The sequence below is a fragment of the Hypanus sabinus genome, chromosome 1, assembly GCF_030144855.1.
Source record: "Hypanus sabinus isolate sHypSab1 chromosome 1, sHypSab1.hap1, whole genome shotgun sequence".
NCBI lineage: Eukaryota > Metazoa > Chordata > Chondrichthyes > Myliobatiformes > Dasyatidae > Hypanus > Hypanus sabinus.
In genome coordinates, this window is record NC_082706.1 from 149,174,200 (window position 1) to 149,194,840 (window position 20,641).

The 20,641-nt window shown below is 39.1% G+C and overlaps 1 protein-coding gene across 4 annotated transcripts in view; it reads left to right on the forward strand.

Moving 5' to 3' along the window:
• The window catches only part of tmem64 (transmembrane protein 64), a 79,188-nt gene that overhangs the window by 1,130 nt on the left and 57,417 nt on the right, over positions 1–20,641 (forward strand). The window lies entirely within an intron of this gene.

Genomic DNA, 20,641 nt, shown 5'->3' on the forward strand with positions numbered 1-20,641 from the left:
CAGTCTGGAGATCATAATGCTGTCTCTGGAGAAAAGTTGTAATATGTTTACATATTACATATGTTTAAATTTTAGCTAAAAGTGTTGTATAGCACGAGTGGTTTAAACAGACCTACAGAACTTTCGTTTCACTTGACTCTATTTACCTAATAGCAAAATCAAAGGTGACTTTTAGGACTCAATGTAAAATTATTTTTTGCACATTGCTAATGCAAATAACAGTATTTTATTTGAGATTAAGTGAAAGGGGTTTGGTATTCTTAATGACAGAATCCTGTGAGTTTTGCACTGCCTTAAAACATCAGCATGGTAGATAAATCTGAGGGCATCGGATAACTTTAGGAAGTATTCATGTATTCCTTTCCATTTGGACTGAGTGATTTAGAGTTTACATCCTTTGCTGCTGTTGGAAGTACAGAGAGAAATAGTTTTGGAATAATAACCTTAGTGAAACAATTAATGCTTAATTATCATTGTTGCCTGGCCTAGTTAAAGAATGGCACCACTGCAGTTTATATCACTTGTAATGTTCTGCATTTGTAGCCAGTGCAGAGTTTTGAATGTTTTTTTTAAAAACCATATTTCTATGAGAAATCGGGGCAGAATTAAGCCATTTGGCCCATTGAACTTTTCTATTCCTTCATGGCTAATTTATTATCCCCCTCAGCCCCATTCCCCTGCCTTCTCCGCATAACTTTTGACACCCTAATTGGTGACTAGTAATATAGTTATGAAGGCTAATTTAGTGATTCTTTCCTATTCTTGGTTATTAATTGGGGCTTTCTATTGGTGCATCCACATTGACGATTATTACCTGAGTAGATGGGTGAAATGATTTGGTAGTTTGGATCCCTCCATAGAGGTATCATCTGAAAGTAACATCTATAATTTCACACAGATTTTATGTTCTTTACTATGGCCATATGATTCTGCCAAAGTACATAACAATATACTTTGAGAGTACTAAAAATAGAGCATGTCCTACCAGGATAGGTTGAGCGAGCTAGAGCTTTTCTCTTTGGAGTAAGGAAGAATGAGAGGCAACTTGGAAGTGTACAAGATGATAAGAGACATAAATTGAGTGGATAACCAGAGAGAATTTCCCAGATGGAAGTAGCTAATAACTTGGGTATAGTTTTAAGGTGATTGGAATTAAGTATAGGGGAGATACAAAGGTAGTTTATTTACACACAGAGTGGTGGGTGCATGGAATACCCTGCCAGAGGTAATATTTAAGAAACTCTTAGGTAGGCACATCAATGACAAAACAATGGACGGTTATGTAGAAGGGAAGGGGTTGGATTGATCTTAGATTAGGTTAACAGGTCAGCACAACATTAGAAATGTAGAAAATAGGTGTGGGAAAGGCCATTCGGCCCTTTGAGCCTGCACCGCCATTCAGTATGATCATGGCTGATCATCCAACTCAGAACCCTGTACCTGCTTTCTCTCCATACCCCCTGATCCCTTTAGCCACAAGGGCCATATCTAACTTCCTCTTAAATATAGCCAATGAACCGGCCTCAACTGTTTCCTGTGGCAGAGAATTCCACAGATTCAATACTCTCTGTGAAGAAGTTTTTCCTCATCTCGGTCCTAAAAGGCTTCCCCTTTATCCTTAAACTGTGACCCCTCGTTCTGGACTTCCCCAACATCGGAAACAATCTTCCTGCATCTAGCCTGTCCAATCCCTTTAGAATTTTATACGTTTCAATAAGATCCCCCCCTCAATCTTCTAAATTCCAGTGAGTATAAGCCTAGTGGATCCAGTCTTTCTTCTTATGAAAGACTGCCATTCCAGGAATCAATCTGGTGAAACTTTTCTGTACTCCCTCTATGCAAGAATGTCTTTACTCAGATTAGGGGACCAAAACTGCACGTGATATTCTAGGTGCAGTCTCACCAAGGCCTTGTACAACTGCAGTAGAACCTCCCTGCTCCTGTACTCAAATTCTTTTGCTATGAATGCCAACATACCATTTGCCTTTTTCACCGCCTGCTGTACCTGCATGCCCACCTTCAATGACTGGTGTACAATGACACCCAGGTCTCGTTTCATCTCCCCTTTTCCTAATCGGCCACCGTTCAGATAATAATCTGTTTTCCTGTTCTTGCAACCAAAGTGGATAACCTCACATTTATCCATATTAAATTGCATCTGCCATGAATTTGCCCACTCACCTAACCTATCCATGGCACCCTGCATCCTCTTAGCATCTTCCTCACAGCTAACACCGCCGCCCAGCTTCGTATCATCCGCAAACTTGGAGATGCTGCAATTAATTCCCGCATCTAAATCATTAATAAATATTGTAAACAACTGGGGTCCCAGCACTACCCCACTAGTCACTGCCTGCCATTCTGAAAGGGTCCCATTTACTCCCACTCTTTGCTTCCTGTCTGCCAACCAATTCTCTATCCACATCAATAACATACCCCCAATACCATGTGCTTTAAGTTTGCACACTGAGTTCCTGTGTGGGACTTTGTCAAAAGCCTTTTGAAAATCTAAATATACCACATCCACTGGCTCTCCCCTATCCACTCTACTAGTTACATCTTCAAAAAATTCTTTAAGATTCGTCAGACATGACTTTCCTTTCACAAATCCATGCTGACTTCATCCGATGATTTCACCTCTTTCCAAATGTGCTGTTATCACACCTTTAATAACCGACTCTAGCATTTTCCCCACCACCGATGTCAGACTAACCAGTCTATAATTCCTCAGTTTCTCTCTTCCTCCTTTCTTTAAAAAGTGGGGTTACATTAGCCACCCTCCAATCCTCAGGAACTAATCCAGAATCTAAGGAGTTTTGAAAAATTATCACTAACGCATCCACTATTTCTTGGGCTACTTCCTTAAGCACTCTGGGATGCAGACCATCTGGCCCTGGGGATTTATCTGCCTTTAATCCCTTGTTACGTATCCCGTAACTGGATAACTTACCAGCAAAGATAGAGAGGTCCGTTGAAGTCTGATGTCACTATTTTCAAATGTTTTTATTTGAAAAGGGGCACAAAAGTAAGGTTAATACAAACATTCAGATAATGCACGTCGTCAATATTCAATCTAAAGCGTGGGTATAGTAATAATCATCATTAAGAAGTGAGCTCTACTGTTGTCTAGGGGATAATATATTGTCCATTGGAACTATAAAAGTCACTCAGAAGTCTGCAGGCTTCAGCCTTTTGGGAATCGCTGGGTTTCACGTGGGGCAACAGAGAGAGAGAGATTGGGGAGAAGAGGAAAGACTTGCCAGGTCTTTATGAAGCTTCCGTTGAATCGGGGGAGCGTGGGCTTCCCCGCCCCGATGTTAGTTAAAAGCGGTTTTCCGTGATACCAGCCACAAATTCCAATCCCGGAGCTAACGCACGTGGCTTCCTTCAGAATGGCTTCCCGCTACGGCGGGATCACTCTCGTGTCTTCTTGGTGCATCTGAAGGGGCTGTCCCCCTTAGACTCTCCTTTATACTTCCTCACGGGGTCGCAGGTGTCAATCAGTTTGGGATGATGCAATCTCTCTCTCAACCAGCCCACTTTGCCCAAGGGCTTTACATGTGGTCTCCATGGGACAATAGTCACTGTCGCCTTATTTGGCATCCTGGTGGAACGTGCTATTCGGCATGTTTCTCTCTCTCCCACTTCCTGAGTCTATTCAGCACGTCTCTCTCTCTCTCTCTCTCTCTCTCTCTCACTTCCTGGGTCTACTGACCCCCCTCCCCCCCAACGGGTGCTCTTGCGATTCTCACAAAGGAGGGGGCTGGGATCATAACACCCTTCAATTTACCTAACACCACTTCCCTACTAACATGTGTTTCCCTCCATCTCACTAGACCCTCGGTCCCTTACTATTTCCGGAAGGTTACTTATGTCCTCCTTAGTGAAGGCAGAACCAAAGTAGTTATTCATTTGGTCTGCCATGTCTTTGTTCCCTATGATCATTTCACCTGTTTCTGACTGTAAAGGACCTACATTTGTCTTGACCAATCTTTTTCTTTTCACGTATCTATAAAAGCTTTTACAGTCAGTTTTTATGTTCCCTGCCAGCTTTCTCTCATAAACTTTTTTTCCTTTCCTAATTAAGCCCTTTGTCCTCCTCTGCTGGTCTCTGAATTTTTCCCAGTCCTCAGGTGTGCCGCTTTTTTTTGCTCATTTATATGTTTCTTCTTTGGACTTAATACTATCCCTAATTTGTGATTTTTGCAGGATTATCCTTGTTTGGATCATTTAAAACAAAAAATCGCTGTCTTATAAACTTGTCACTATGAAACTACTGTGGCTGACTGCTGGAAATATTGGCAGGAATGAGCTGCTCACATACCTAACACTTTTTCTTTGTGAAGAACATTAGCTTGATTGATTTACTTCTTTGGGGAGGGGGCACAGTTGGGCGAACGCATTGAAGATAAATAAAGCTTAGTTGAAAGGGGAATTACATGAAATTGGCAACATTTGCACTGTAGTCGAAAATGTTGCCAGGGAAATTCCTTGTAGTCCTATTGCCCTAGGGAATTTGCCTACAATGACACCGCTAATTAGCTGTACTGCAGGTGATCAACAAGCAGTGTAGTTAACAAAACACCCCTCATAGACGGTCCCCTGAGAAGGAGGAGGACAATTTGTTTCCACTCCAGTTCTGAGATGGTTGACGTGGCCACAGGGGTAAGAAGTATTTGACTGAGTGGGTAGATTGGGAGGTAGTGCACTCCTACTGTTGTTGCTAGGTTTCTGTCTGCTCAGAAAAGGTGACTTAAGACTTGATGCAGTCCTAAATCATCAGCCTCCATTATGAATAGTCTTGAGCAGGATTCCCACATTGGTGGACGGATGTGATACATAGTCGTTTTGAGAACATCCTTTAGTAGTTTTCTTTCAAGCTGGCAATCCCTTGCCTTGATGCAACCCTGAATAATGCCTGCTTTGGAATTCTGGTGTCAAGCCTGCATGGTATGAGTAGAACTATGGAGCTAGCGTCTAGTAAAGTAGATCCTCTGTTGATCTGGAAGGGAACATTGATGTTGGCCCAGTAGGTTTGGAGGATGTTGGTGCTAAGAAGATTACTTGATGGCCTCATTCTTGCAATTGGAAGTCTGGTTGCTTTTAATATGTTAATGATGGTGATAATATACTAGTGATGGTTGAAGACATCAAGGAAAAGGATTCTTCAAGATAATTTGCAATAGAGAAAAGAAACCTAGGTTTCCTTCACTGCTTAGAGAGCAATAATTGCATCTTTAAATGTGGAAAAGTGAGAAAGCAACTCCTCAACTATGCCATTAAAATTATAATATTATTGTTCTTTGATTGAAGCCAAAACATTTTTGAATAAAAGATGCAATAACAATGTAGACTTTTTCTAACTTTACCATCCAACCAATTAGTTTTAAAAGGCTATTCACTTTTTCCTTTCTGTAGCACCAAATTAGTTTAAAAATACTTTTTGTATTGCTTCAAATTTGGATATGCAGTCATAATGTCATTGCAGATGAGCATAATGCAATGCCATGTAAAAATGCTGAATACTGCTGCTGAGGTCAGATTTAAAGCAAACAATTTGCAAAAAAAAATGAGACTATCAGTGATGCTTGAATCATAGATATCTTACTAATTACTTGGCATTGCTCCATGCACTGCTCTATTAAAATAAATTGTATTTTAATTGGATTCTGAAACTTGAGTACAAGTTTACAAATGAAGATCTTCCAGCAAAACAAACTAAACCTATAGGGAGCAGTGGTTTACAAAGCAGCTTGAAGATGACATGCCAAGTGCCTTGAGACTCTGAAGCCCTCCGTTGGTCAGGGTTGACAATGAAAGTTGCACCCCAGCTGTCTAGGTGATATGCAAGCCTGGGCAATATGATATGGAGCATCAGCTGTTGCCCCTGTAGCAAGCTCCACACAGCTCAACTCAACGTAGGATTGCCTCAGGAACCTTATCTCCAGATTTTTCCCTCTCAGTTTACTCCTGAGCCTTCCGCGTGAGGAGATATAGCCACAAAGCAGCAGAGATTTGAAATCAGAGTTTTCCTTCTAGATGAGCCTCATTTGCCTGAAGCAACTGGTTATAAGGTATCAGTATCCAGCCTTTGACCCTCACCTGTTATTAGAAACGGTTCCACCAGGCTTAGTAGCTAAGCCACATGAGAAGGCCAGGAGCTGGACCTGGTTGTCAGGCTATTTGAGGGGCACACAATTGGGAACATTTATAGCTGAGAGTGGTACTGGGAGCTTATCCCCACTACCACCCTTGGCTATAACAACATTAAAGAACCATCTTGGAACTAATATAGTCTAAATGTAGAAGAAACTTGGCTTTAATGATAGGTATTTCTTGAAGATTTGCTGTAAAAGCCTTCTGGGTTTCGCACACCTGAATTACAGACATCCCTATATTTGACAGAGTTCCCATTGTATTAAATTTAAACATTCATTGTACAGGATTGTTCTTTCAGCAGAACTAGTTTCCTTTTAACATCATTTTCATTAACTGTTCTTTTCAGCCTTGAGCGTTTGATGCCATTCATTACTATACTGTGGAGGTCTGGTTACCATATCAACAGTTTTTATTGTTTACTGACTTGCAGAAAAAAAATGATAGGAGCATCTGGAAAAATGGAGCCAGTTTATTAAATGGGAACAGCCTGTATTAACCTGGAGGAAGCAAAAAAAAAGGTTTATAATGTTTCTAAGGTCTTTGTGTATGGATATTTGAGTATCAGGTTAATATCATATGTTGTGATTGTGGATCCACTTAGTATTATCAGATGTTGTGATATGAATGTTAACCTGATTGGCATTTCTGGAATTGCCCTGGAAGCTTATTTTCATTTTCCATATGTGTGTATTTTCCAAGTCTATTCTCAAAAGGTGAAAGGTCAACTCGATTTTCCAAAGCACGTTGAGAACAGGCCTTCCACACTCATCACAACCTGAGGTAATGTTGGCAGCTAGCATTGCATTATTGAGTAGAGGATGATGCGTACGTAGCATTGATTATTGCAAAGCATCCATGAGGTTTGAGCTGTTGGAGATACATGATTCTCCAGTAGTTGGAGAGCCCTACTTTTTGCCAGCTGGCCATGTTCTCTATTGAAGTAGCACTCCAGATTTCATTATTTATTATTATTGAGCTAGAGCGCAGAATAGGCCCTTCCAGCTAATCGAGCCATGCCGCCCAGCAATCCCCCAATTTTGTCCTAGCCTAATTACAGGACAATTTGCAAAGGCCAATTAACATGCCAACCTGTATGTCTGTGGACTGTGGGAGGAAACTGGAGCACCTAGAGGAAATCCACACAGTCACAGGGCAAATGTACAGACTCCTCACAGACAGTGGTGGGAATGAACCCAGGTCGCTGGTACTGTGAAGTGTCGTGCTAATCTCTATGCTACCGTGTATCATCCACCATTTGGGGTTGGAAGCATCATCATTCCCAAAATCACACCTCTTTGGGGCACCTCTGACAGCTCACCAATATCAATGCACTTTGGGTATTTTTATGCTTCTGATAGTGTAAGACATTTAAGCGCAGTTCCAAAAGATATAACCACAGTCATACAGCACAGAAACAGATGCATTGGTCATCAAATCTGTGCTAACCATCAAGTGCCTATTTACACTTCTTCTATACCTGTAAAGTTAACTGTTTATTCCCCTCCGTAGATACTGCTTGACCTGCTGGGTCCCTCCAGCATTCTTCCAATCACCATCCCCACCCTAGATCCTATCATTCATCTAAAAATTAGAAGCAATGGTCAATTAACCTATCAGTTTGTAGGTCTGTAGGACCCAGGAGTAAACCAGAGCAGTCGAGAGGAATGCTGTGCACTTGCAGGAAGAATGTGCAAACTCCACACATACCACTGAGGGTCGGAATCAATGCCATGTTCCTCGAGCTGTGAGATACCAACTGTGTCACTACGTCTCATACTATTTAAGTCATTAATATACATTTTAAAATTTAATATTTAGCTTCCTAATTTCTGAAATCCCACATGCAGACATGAAATCAGTGAATAATGCTGCCCTGCTATGATCATTGAGTGGTTCCCTGTGGAGCTGTCCAGCCCAACATCAAATAGCATTGCAAATCCATGTACACTTCTTTCAATCTTATGTACTGCATTCAGCATTCACAATGTGGACTCCTCTATGTTGGAGCATTAAAAAGCAGATTTATGACTGAGCTTAACCCCACTCTTTTTCTGTTTCCTTCCCATCTTAGTGTTCCAGTTGAACCTTCTATACACCTAGGCATGTTGTAAATTTGGGGACACATGATTAAACAATTTCAGAGAAACAGCCTTTTCTTTGTGTCAGAACTGCCAGCTCTGATGCAAAGCTGTTGATTTATAATACCAGCTGTTATTTTTTCTCCACAGATGTTGCTTGGTATGCTGAGTAGTTACACTTTTTTAATATTCAGGTTTTGAGCAATTATAGTGTTCACTTCACATTTCCAGCATTTTTAAAAGTGATCTGTACTCTTCATCTCCCACTACTTCCACCTCCAGGAAGATCAACTAAAAGCTTTTCCCTCTCTCTTTTAAATTGCATCAGCAGTATTTGTATCATATTGATCTCCACGCTATCACAGACACTTTATAATTCTACCACCACTATCTCTGCAAATTAAAATGCACTTGTTTTCAACTTATCCAGATCTGCTGAAAGATCATGGACCTGAAATGTTGACCCTGTTATTCCCTTCATGGATGTTCCCTGACTTGTGAGCATTTCAAGTTCTTTCTATTTGTTTTTATTTCAGAGTTCTACCACCTGCAGTTTTTCTTTTTTTTTGAGAACTGGTTGGTTGCAGTGCATTTGTGTAAGCTGTCAACGGGAAAGATGCTTAGCTAATATTTATGCAGGGGAATGATGCTGGTGAAATATGGAAGAACTGAAATTAAGGTAATTAGGTTTAAAGGTATTAGGTGTTACACTGTACTCTATCAAAAATCGGTTTGGAATTTTGCTCATTGTTTGTCTTGTTAGCTATTTTGTCAGCGTTGCTTATTTCAATCCTACTTGTCAGTTTGTGATTATTTTGATCAAAAATTAACTCAATTTAACAAATGCTGAATTAGTTGGTGTTTAAAGTGACTTGTTTAAACCAAGTTTTTGCCTATTTAACAATTTAGTAGTAGTGAAACTGAAAATGTTGGAAATAAGTAGCAGGTCAAGGTACATCTATTGGGATTGGGGTGGAGGGGGAGGGCAGTGAAGGGTTAAGGTTTCAGTGTAATGACCTTTGGTTTTACAGAGTGAGCACATTACAGTGTTAATATGGATGGAGATATACGTGCAAAGATGGAAAATTGCATCCTTTTTTTAAAAGAAAGATTAAATTTATGTTGAAGGTGAAAAGGGAATGATGTTAGAAGATTGTTATCTGTTAGATGAAAGAAATAATAGGAAATAATAATGCAGGAGTGGGAGATCCATCTATGAAACATGGCAAAACATTATACTTGAAGCTATATTGTACTAACTGATCTAATTTAATGAAAAATAAGTCTCCTATTATTATTTTGTGTTTGAGTGTTTGTGGAAATCTTTAATCTTTAAAGCTGCTGAGCAATTATAAAAGGAGTGCCATTTGGTTGCCTTTTGTGTTTCAAGGAATATTAATTCCATTCAGAATGTTACTATCAGAATTTTCAAATATGCAAAGAAATTTAAAGACAATTTGTTTTTGAGAAACTGGTCTGGTGGATGACAATTACAAGGCATGAGTTAAATTATATTTTTTATGTAGAGCCAGACTGGAAAAGTGATTGAATTACCATGCAGCATTTGATTAAGTTAGAATCTCTTTTTTTTGACTCTTCAGGAAAGGAATTGAACTGTCAGCCTGTATAGAGTTGGCATCGTATCACAATGCTGATTCAGTGAGGTGGTTACTTTTTATAATATACTAGATGGACTACTTTCATTGTGCAATTTATAATATTGATCACTGTACCTAAATACAGGATAATTTCTTTGGCTATTTTTGGCTTACAAAGTTCTTATTAGCTGTATTGAGAATTGGTTAAGAAATCAAACTTCATTGAAAAACCCATTATTGTGTTAATTTTATATTTCTAAAGTGGAATCTTACTTAAGGAGTTACATACTGGGAAATATTACTTAATAAAAAAATCAGCAGTTGAGGTGTTTTCACAAATGTTTTCTTAAGGGATTATAGAACATAGAACTCTACAGCACATCACAGGCCCTTCGGCCCACAATGTTGTGCCGACCATGTAACCTACTCTAGAAACTGCCTAGAATTTCCCTACTACATAGCCTTCTGTTTTTCTAAGAATGACAACTAGAAAATTGCAAACTATGGCAGTTGATGCATATACAGTATAAATCGATCAGGAGATGCATATGCTATTCTTGTGGGAAAACTGAAGTGATGAGTAAAAATGGGCTGAGATCATAGCTGATCATTTTAGTTTAAAATAGCTTTTTATGTAGCATTTGTTGACACGCATATCCTGAAAGTCAACTCATTGAGTCTGTAATCTAGATCCCTTCCGTTATCTTGACCTCACTCGGTGAAACTGTTGTTGATCTTCAAAAGAGAAGCATCATAATTAGCCACACATAACAGGATGTTACCACTTCTCTTTATGAATAAATACCTGTAGCTAATATTAAAAAAAAAATCAGTTGAAAATATAATCAGAATGTGTCTGGATATGCAAGTTCTCGTTTGGATATTGCACACACTGCTCAGGAACTTGCATTTGTTTCTTTGTTCATAAAAGGAATAAATGAAATCCAATATTTAATGAGTTGTGTATTTCAACAAAATAAGTTATTGTTAAATATGCTATTCTTTCCATTTACATAAAAATACTTGACAGTTTTGGTGGAGTTTATTGTCTTTTAATGCTGTGTTAAACATATTTTAAAAATTTCTTAACCGTAGCTATTTTCCAACAGAGCCACATAAATTTGAGCAGTTTTAAAGCATTGTGATGTTGTAGGTCTAGTTGCTAATCAATGTCTCTAGTCATCCTGGAAGTGATGGGTAAAAGACAAGTATTTATCAAAAAAAATTGTAAATACTTGTGTAGGAAGAAATTCCTGGCAGTTTTCTAATTTACATGTTCCTAATTTAGATTTTTAGTGTTGGCGTTCAAATACTTATTCATGAAGTACAGTAGTTAAATTGTTTCAGGTGGTTAAATCCAGTACAGAAAGCATTGAAAAGTACAGCCAGTATATGCTTTAATCCTCCTTTATCTTTGTGCCCCGTTCGTACTGGCGGAATGATAGCCCAAGGTAAGTATGCCGACTGGATTTAAACTCGCAAACTCCTAAACTGCCACCAGGAGTTTGGTAAAACTTGAATTTCTCCAGATTCTGAAGGTTATTTACCCAAAGCTGATTAAATACGTTATTTCACTGAAGAAATTTTGCAGCCTATGGGTGGGCACTTTGAAGATAATCATCTGTTACTGGATTTTATCTTAAAGTAACACTTGTGATTTAGGAAACATAATTTTACCATTACTTTCCCCCCTGCATTTCATTTCACTTCATCTGGTATTTATGTGACTTTAGCATCACTGGGTGACTGATCCACAGATCTGAATTTTGCTGGGTTCCATGTGCAATTGCAGCTCTTCAGTGTTACACGCTAGTAAGTTTTCAGCACAGCTGAAAAATGTGGAATTCCTGAATGTACTGGCTGTGTTACGTCACTGATTTTCCCCAAATTAAACCCATGAGACCTGCAAGTCCATTCAAGTGAATTGAAATTTTAGGATTATAGGGAAAGAAGGAAGAGGAAACATTTTGTGTTTCAATGCTTTGCAAAAGTTTTTACAAGTTCTGGTTATTAAATTTAAATGTTTTAAATTTTCTTCCATTCAGAAGCATTGAAAACCCTTGATGGATTTGCCAGCTAACAAATCTGACAATTGTGCTTTGCCAGTTCCCAAAAACCTTTGGAGGAGTTGTGAGGGTAATCCTGCTCCAATGTAACGCTTAAACAGTGGCTATTGCTGCTTGGGGCCTTATTGGTCAAGTCCAGGTTAGTGAGATTGATGAATAAATACGGATGCAGTAGCTCCGAAGGGAAGGCTGTTATGCTCTGTGGAGTGTCAGGGAGTTATATAACATGGAAACAAAGCATTCAGCCCAACTTGTCCCTGCTGACCAAGATACCTAGCAAGTTACCATTTGTGTAATTTGACCTCTATCCCTCTAAACCTTTCCTATCATTGCACCTGTCCAATGTTTTTAAGCACTGTAATTGTACCTGCTTCTACCACTTCTCCTAATTTGTTCTGCAAACCCACCACGTCTGTGGGAAAAGTTACCCTTGGAGCTATGTTTAAATCTTTCCCCTCTTACCGTAGATCTGGATAAGATAACTTTAGTGGGAATCTTCCCAGAGACTGAGCTGCTACATGGCACTTCTGAATGTTAATGAAAATGCGGGGAGAAAGATGACACTTAATGGGCATATAAAATAAAATCAGAAAGCTGGAAAAACTCAGCAGGACAAGCAGTATCAATGGAAAAAGAAACCATTAATAGTTTGGGTCTGAGAGTTTGCATCAGAAGGGAAAACAAGTTACTCTGGGTCCTGGGGAAAGTGGAAGAGCTTAATAGGAAGAATAAAAGAAGTCTCTCTGATAGAGTGAAATGTGGATTCTAAGATGCATTTAAGCTTGTGTGTGATGTGTTGCAAAGGCTGAGTAATGTTACACTGCCTGGCCTCCTGTGACATGCTCACCAGGCCATAAAACACAAATGAAAGGAAAAGGAGCACAGTCAGTCCTGAATCAAAGAGAAAGTGCACTATCTAAAATTGCAAAATTCACTAGTGCAGACTGCAGCATCCTTGGTTGGAAGATGAGTTTTTGTTCCTTGAACTTGTCTTATTGTAACAGTGCAGAAGGACATGGACAGGGATCAGACTGGGTGTGGGTTTGGGAATTAAAGTGCCAGTTGTATTTTGTTTTGAATCTTTTTCTTTCGCATTGTGATCTTTGTATAACACTGCTATTTATCCCACCAGTGGCAGTAGCACTGTGGCACTTAACCACGCATTGCTCTACGACAACACTGGTGCCAAGCTGTAAGGGTCTTAATGCCCCTCCCTTGGACAACATCAGTGGCGTGGAGAGGGCAGACTTTCAGCTTGGGCAACTGCTGGTCTTCCACTTTTTAAAAAAAAAACCTTGCCCAGGCTTGCGCCTTAGAAACTTTCCAAGGCACAAATCCATGGTCTATTGAGACTAACAGAGGCCTACCTATCCCACCAGTGGGAATGGACATTTAATAAGATTATTCTAGGTAACCTTTGTAATAGGATGTAACAAAAAAGTACAACTTCACATTTATCATGTGTATTATGGTTCACTTTAGATTATTGTAATGGATGAAATGCAGCAGTCACTTAAACTCAAAAATTGCAGTTAGCCTTTTGACAGTAACTTTATTCTGTTTAAGTTACTGAATGTTGCTCTTAGTTGCCACACCTGAGTGTATTCTTGAATAATACTTCGATGTGTATCATCTATCTATAAGTTTCTTTCTAGAAGGGTAATTTTACATGTGATTTTAAATTGTAGTGATGTCATCTAGTCCTGCAGTGACAAAGTAGAATTGATCAAATAGTTGCTGTTCTCAATTTTTTAAATGTTGTTTGAATGGGCGGTAACTGAAGCAGAGCAGATTCCACATCCGGTACATGTGACTGAATTTTTGAATTGATTAAAAAGGTAAGTGGTTGTGCTGAACTTGTATTAATGGAGAGAACATTGACTCAAGCGCAGATTTTATGCTAGAGTTGCATTTTTGGACTCTCATATCAAGCCACATAAAATGATCTGTTTCTATGTGGTTTTCTGGACTTGAAAAGTTGAGGCAGCTCAAGGAGAAATGCAGTGGTACAATCTTGATGGGCCAGAAGACCTGTTTCTGTTTCGTTGTTTACTCTGATTTATTTTCCTTCAATTTCTCCTTTTAGCTGCAAAGGCCAACACAAATCTGGTTTTATTCCCACCAGGCTAACTTTGATATGTTTTTTATTCAGAGATACAACGTGGCAAGGCCATTCTGGCCCTGTGAGCCATGTTACCCAGCAACCCACCAATGTATCACTGGCCAAATTACAGAACAATTTATAATGACCAATTAAACTAATCTTTGGACTGTGGGAGGAAGCTGGAGCACCCAGAGGAAACCATATGGTCATGGGGAGAATGTACAAACTCTTACAGTTGATGCCGGGATTGAGCTCCTAATACCCATGACTTGAGCTGTAATAACATTGTGCTAATCGCTATGCTACTGTGGCACCCCTTGATACTCCCTCTACAATCTGAAATGCTCATTGTCTTCACTGACACATTGCAACTACAGTGTTTACCATCCATTAAAAAGTACTGCACAAACTTTGCTCCTCAGCCCATCTAGTCCATGCTGAACTATTACTCCGCTTAGTCCCATCAATTTGCATCCAGACCATAGCCCTCCATATCCCTCCCATCCATTTACCTGTCCAAACTTTTCTTAAATATTGCAATCTTACCCCTCTCGTCTCTCATGCCTCTGTAGTTACCTTTACTCCACTATAATACTAATACATCCAATTTTAGCTCCTCCCTTGCAAACTTCAGGTTGAATTCTATCATATTATGTGTCAGATCAGATCCATGGCATTCTCAACGGCGTGGGTGAGCAGCCAGAAATCTTGATACATGTTGGCACCAATGACATAGGTAGACAAGGTGAGGAGTTCCTGAAAAGAGATCTTAGGGAGCTGGGTAGAAAACTGAGAAACAGGACCTTCAGTGTAGTAACCTCTGAATTGCTGCCTGTGCCATATATCAGTGAGGGTAAGAATAGGATGATTTGGCAGATGAATGTGTGGCTGAGGAACTGGGGCAGGGGTTCAGATTTATGGATAATTGCGATCTCTTCTGGGGAAGGTCTGACCTGTATAAAAGGGATGATTTGCACCTGAACTCAAGGGATTCCAATATCCTTGTGGGTTGATTCACTTGAGTTGTTCGGGTGGGTTTAAACTAATTTGGCAGGGTGATGGGAACCAGAGTGATAGTGCTGAAAATAAGGTTGTTAGTTTACAAGCATAGGCAATGTACAGTGAGACTCCTTGCAAGGAAAGGCTGATGATCAAGCAAAATTCTAGTCAACAGGATGAATTGCAATGTAAAAGGTGGACAAAATTGAAAATGCTTGACTAAAGGTGTAATATTTGAATGCATGTAATGTGTGGAATGAGGTTGATGAACTTGTAGTTCCATATTGGCAAGTATTATGTTGTAGTCATCACTGAATCATGGCTGAAAGATGATTATTGCTAAGAGTTTAAAGTCCAAGTATACACATTGTATTGAAAGGACAGGCAGGAAAGCAGAGGGTGTGGTATTGCTCTGGTTTTTAAAAAATGAAATCAAATCATTAGAAAGAGGTGATATGCAGTAGGTAGGAAGGTGTTGAGTTGTTGTGGGTAGAGCTAAGGAATTGCAAGTGTTAAAACATAGTTGTATGCAGACACCTAAACAGTAGTGAGCATATGGTCTACAGAGTTAGAAAATACATTTATTTATTAAATATGGAGGTAGATTGGGAAAATCGGTTAGTACTGGATTCCAAGGGGGGAATTTCTAGGATACCAACGAGATGGCTTTTTGTGGCAGCCCATGATTGAGCCCTCTAGGGGATCAGATTGGGTGTTGTACAATGAACTGGAATTGGTTAGAGAGCTCAAGGTAAGAGAATTGTTAGTGATCATAAAATGATCGAATTCACCCTGAAATTTGAGAAGGAGAAGCTGAAGTCAGATGTAACAATGTTACAGTGGAGTAAAGGGAATTATGGAGGCATAAGAAAGGAGCTGGCTAGAATTGATTGGAAAAGAACACTGACAGGGATGACGACAGAGCAGCAATGGCTGGAATTTCTGGAAACAATTTGGAAGGCACAGGATATATACACCCCAAAGATGATGAAGTATTCTGCGGGCATTGTGACACAATTGTGGCTAACAAGGAAAGTCAAAGCCAACATAAAAACCAAAGAGAGGGCATATAATAAAGCAAAAATTAGTGGGAAGTTAGAGGTTTGGGAAGCTTTTAAATACCACCAGAAAGCAACTAAAAAGTCATTAAGAAGGTAAAGATGGAATACGAAAGTAAACTATCTTAAAGAGGATACTAAAAGTTTCTTCAGATACGTAAAGTGTAAAAGAGAGGTGAGAGTGGGCAACACACAGGAAACGCTGGAGGAACTCAGCAGACCAGGCAGCATCTGTGGAAAAAAGTACAGTCGACATTTCAGGCCAAAACCCTTTGGCAGGACTGGAGAAAAAATAAAAACTGAGGAGTAGATTTAAAAGGTGGGGGTTGTTGGGTAGATTAGAGAGTAATGCCAGGTGATAGGTGAAACGTGGAGGGAGAAGGATGAAGTAAAGAGCTGGGAAGTTGATTGGTAAAGGAGACAGAAGACCATGGAAGAAAGAAAAAAGGGGATGAGGAGGAGATAAGGTGAGGGAGGGAGAAGAGGATAGGGAAATGAAGGGGGGGTTTGGGGGCATTACTGGAAGCTTGAGAAATTGATGTTCATGCCCTCGGGTTGGAGGATGTTAGGAGACAAATCTCAAGGTTGTACAATGTATATACGTTTGGATAATAAACATACTTTGCAAGTTTGTTCTTCAGCACTGCCTCCATTTTAAAGTTTTCATTGTTATTCCAATATCACTGTTGGATTTCTAACCTCTCAGTAATTTCTTATAGTTGTACAATCTTCCAGAATACACACACTGTCATCCTTTTCAATGTTCCAGATTTTAAAAGCTCCACCACCAGTGGTAGCTGTGTTTTTTGCTGCTGCAACAATAAACTCTGCACTTTCCTTCTCAAACTAATGTGCATTTCTACCTTTCCTCTGAGCCCGCTTAGAATGTACCTCTGTGGTCAGGCTTTTCATGGTTTATCCTAACATCAAGCTACTTTTGCTTGATGACACTTTTGTAAAGCTGTGTTTTAGAATTAGCTGCGATTGCCTAAACAGTTGCAGAAAGGCTGCGACATGTCACATAGAGCAGCTTGAGGTCAGTTAGGGAGCGGACACAAGTGATGCCCTTTCCTGTGATGCCCACATATTAGAAAATGAATCTTAAGCACATAAAACTCAAAAGCGCCCAGTTAAGATGTGACAGTTTCTAATTGATTGATTTGTCTTTCCTTGATTACCCCAGTCAGCAAAAAGAGTTGTTGGCAGTACTGTCAGTTGGCAATTAGTTGCCAAGCATTGCTGACTTGTTTAATTTGGGTAGTTTGTGGGTGACTTACTGCAGATGCTAATTTTTGTGCATTCCTGTGCCAAAGTGCTGAACTTGGGGAGTTTGAGGTGATTGCCTAGTTCTGGATTTTATTTTATGAGTATAGGGATTCCTTGATTTACAAATTTTCATGATAACATAATTAATTCTTTAGACAGCTGCAGTGCCATGTTCAAGTTTGCTGACACTGCTGTCATTGGCCGAATCAAAGATGATGAAAAGTCAGCATATAGGAGAGTTTTAAAATCTGGCTTGAGTAGTGCCACAATACCAACTTTTAGCTCGATATCAGCAAGACCAAGGAGCTGATTTTTGACTTCAGGAGGAGGAAACCGGAGGTCCACGAGGCCAGTCCTTATCAGAGGTAGAGTCAGCAAATTCCCTGATGCTCTCATTTCAGAGGACCTATTCTGAGCCCTGCATGCAAGTGCAATTGCAAACACTTCTACTTCCTTACAAGTTTCTAAAAATTGAGCATGACATCAAAGGCTTTGGCAAATTTCTCTAGATGTGTGATGGAGAGTATATTGACAGGCTACATCATAGCCTAATATGGAAACACCAACGCCCTTGAATGGAAAATCCTACAGAAAGCAGTGGATGCAGCCCAGTCCATCATGGATAAGGTCCTTCCCACCATTCAGCACATCTACACGTAGCATTGTTGCTGGAAAGCGGCATCCATCATCAGGGACCCCTGCCTCTCAGGTCATGCTGTCTTCTCGCTACTGCCATCAGAAAGAAGGTTCAGGAGCTTCAGAACATACATCACTAGGTTCAGGAAAGGATATTATCTCTCAGTCATCCAGCTCTTGGACCAAAAGAGATAACTTCACTTGTCCTATCACTGAACTGTTCCCACATTCTAAGGATTCTCATCTCATGTTCTTGATATTTATTTATTAAATATTATTATTTCTTGTATTTATTATTTCTAGTATTTGCACTGTTGTCTTTTACGCACTGGTTTAACAACTGAGTGTGTGCGGATTTATGTTTTTTATTATGGTTATTAGTCTATTACTGATTTATTGAGTATGCCTGCAAGAAAATGAATCTCTGGGTTATATATGGTGACATATGTGTACTTTGATAATAAATTTACTTTGAACATTGGATAAACCCAGTTCGCAAATCTATCTTTGCTGTAATGAATAACATGCTATTGGGAAGGCAGCAAGGAACATGAGGTCTAGTGCCTCTAAGATACCTAAGCAGTAACTTTCAGTTTGATTCCTTTGTGCATTACCTGTGTAATTTCATTTATTGCTGTAATAGACCTTACCAGGCAGTTGTGTTAACAAAGCCAGCACTTGTAGTTCAGCATAGGTAACAGCACTCTTTAACAAAGCTGTACGCAGGCTAAAAATTGTAGCAGTAAATGAAGTTAAAGTTGAAATGTACATTAACTCTGGACATCTGCAGCACTTCCCTTTCAAGATGTTTACTGATGATCCAGAAGGGAGGAGAGTGGATAGTTAATGTAAAACCACTTGGAAGTATGCACACAGGCACATCAAATAGCACTCTTTATAGCTAACTTCTGTCACAGCTCCTCAAACAATGTTGCACAAGCTTATTTGTGCATGTGACCTTTAACCCTCCCCACCCTATCATCTGTTGATCATGCATTCTGTCAGTTCCTTCTTTACTTGTAACAAGTTTTGGTCTTTTAACCTTAAGAATCAAAATCAGGCTTAATATCACCAGCATGTGGTGTAAAATTTATGTGGCAACAGTACATTGCAATGCATAATAAAAACTGAATTACTGTAAGAAATGTATATGTGTGTGTGTGTGTGTGTGTGTGTATATATATATATATATATATATGTATATATATATATGTATATATATATATATGTATATATATATATATGTATATATATATGTATATATATATATATGTATATATATATGTATATATATGTGTATATATATATGTATATATATGTATATATATATATGTATATATATATGTATATATGTGTATATATATGTATATATGTATATATATATGTATATATATATATGTATGTATATATATGTATATATATGTATGTATGTATATATATATGTATGTATATATATATGTGTATATATATGTGTGTGTATGTATGTATATATATATATATATATACTGTATTAAAAATGAAATTAAAATTAGTGCAAAAATGTAGTGAAGTGGAGTTCATGGGTTCAATGTCCATTTAGAAATTTGATGGCGGAGGGGAAGAAGCTGTAACTGAATTGCTGAGTGTTCACCTTCAGGCTCCTGTACCACCTCCCTGATTGATTAGTAGCAATGAAAAGAGGGCATGTTCTGGGCAATGAGATTCTTTAATGATGGGTGTTGCTTTTCTGAGGCATCGCTGCTTGAAGATGTCCTGGATGCTGGGAAGGCTAGTGGCCATGATGTAGTAGACTCAGTTTACAACTTTCTGTGCCGTGCCCCCACCCCACCCAACAGTACCAGATGGTGATGCAGCCAGTTAGAATGCTCTCCACAGTACATCGGTAGAAGTTTTCAAGTGTCTTTGGTGACATACCAAATCTCCTCTAGCTCCTAATGAGATATAAGAGCTGTCACACCTTCTTTGTCACTGCATCGATAATGTTGGGTCCTGGATGGATCCTTGGAGATGTTGACACTCAGGAACTTGAAAGTGCTCGCCCTTCCACTTCGGACCCCTCGATGAGGGCTGGTGTGTGTTCATTTGTCTGATAAATTAAGGGCATTTCACAGATTTGTACTGAATATCACCAAGGGGATATGGGTTTAAGTTGTTTTCCTGCATTAGTGCAAGAAGGCCCAAAAGCACCTGTTAGAAAACCCAGATAATTAGACAGTTTGAGCAACAGTTATTGGCTTGTGTCCTGATTCATTTATTTCCATGGAATAGAGGAAAAAATGTATGGTCTTTACATTTTCAATCTTTAATCTCACATTGGCATTAGTAAAAGACTGGGACTGATTGCTATCACTTTGTAGTGTTTTTGAAGCTTGTGTGCAAATTAACTTCAAAGTTTCATGCATCACAAGAGTGTTTAGACTTCAAAACAAACTTTATTAGCTGTAAAATCCTTTAAAATGTTCTGAGGTCATGAAAGGTAATCTGTAATCTTTCAATATTCCGTGTGTATTTAAATTTTGTTTCTTTGGGGAAAAATTGGTGTTGGTCTAGATCAGCATTGAAACAACAAAGCATACCTCAGGCTGTTAATTGATTACAGCTTGGTGTTCAATTAAAGCTCAATATTCAACACAATCAGTATTAATAAGAAAGACCAATGCAATATTAGCATTCATTT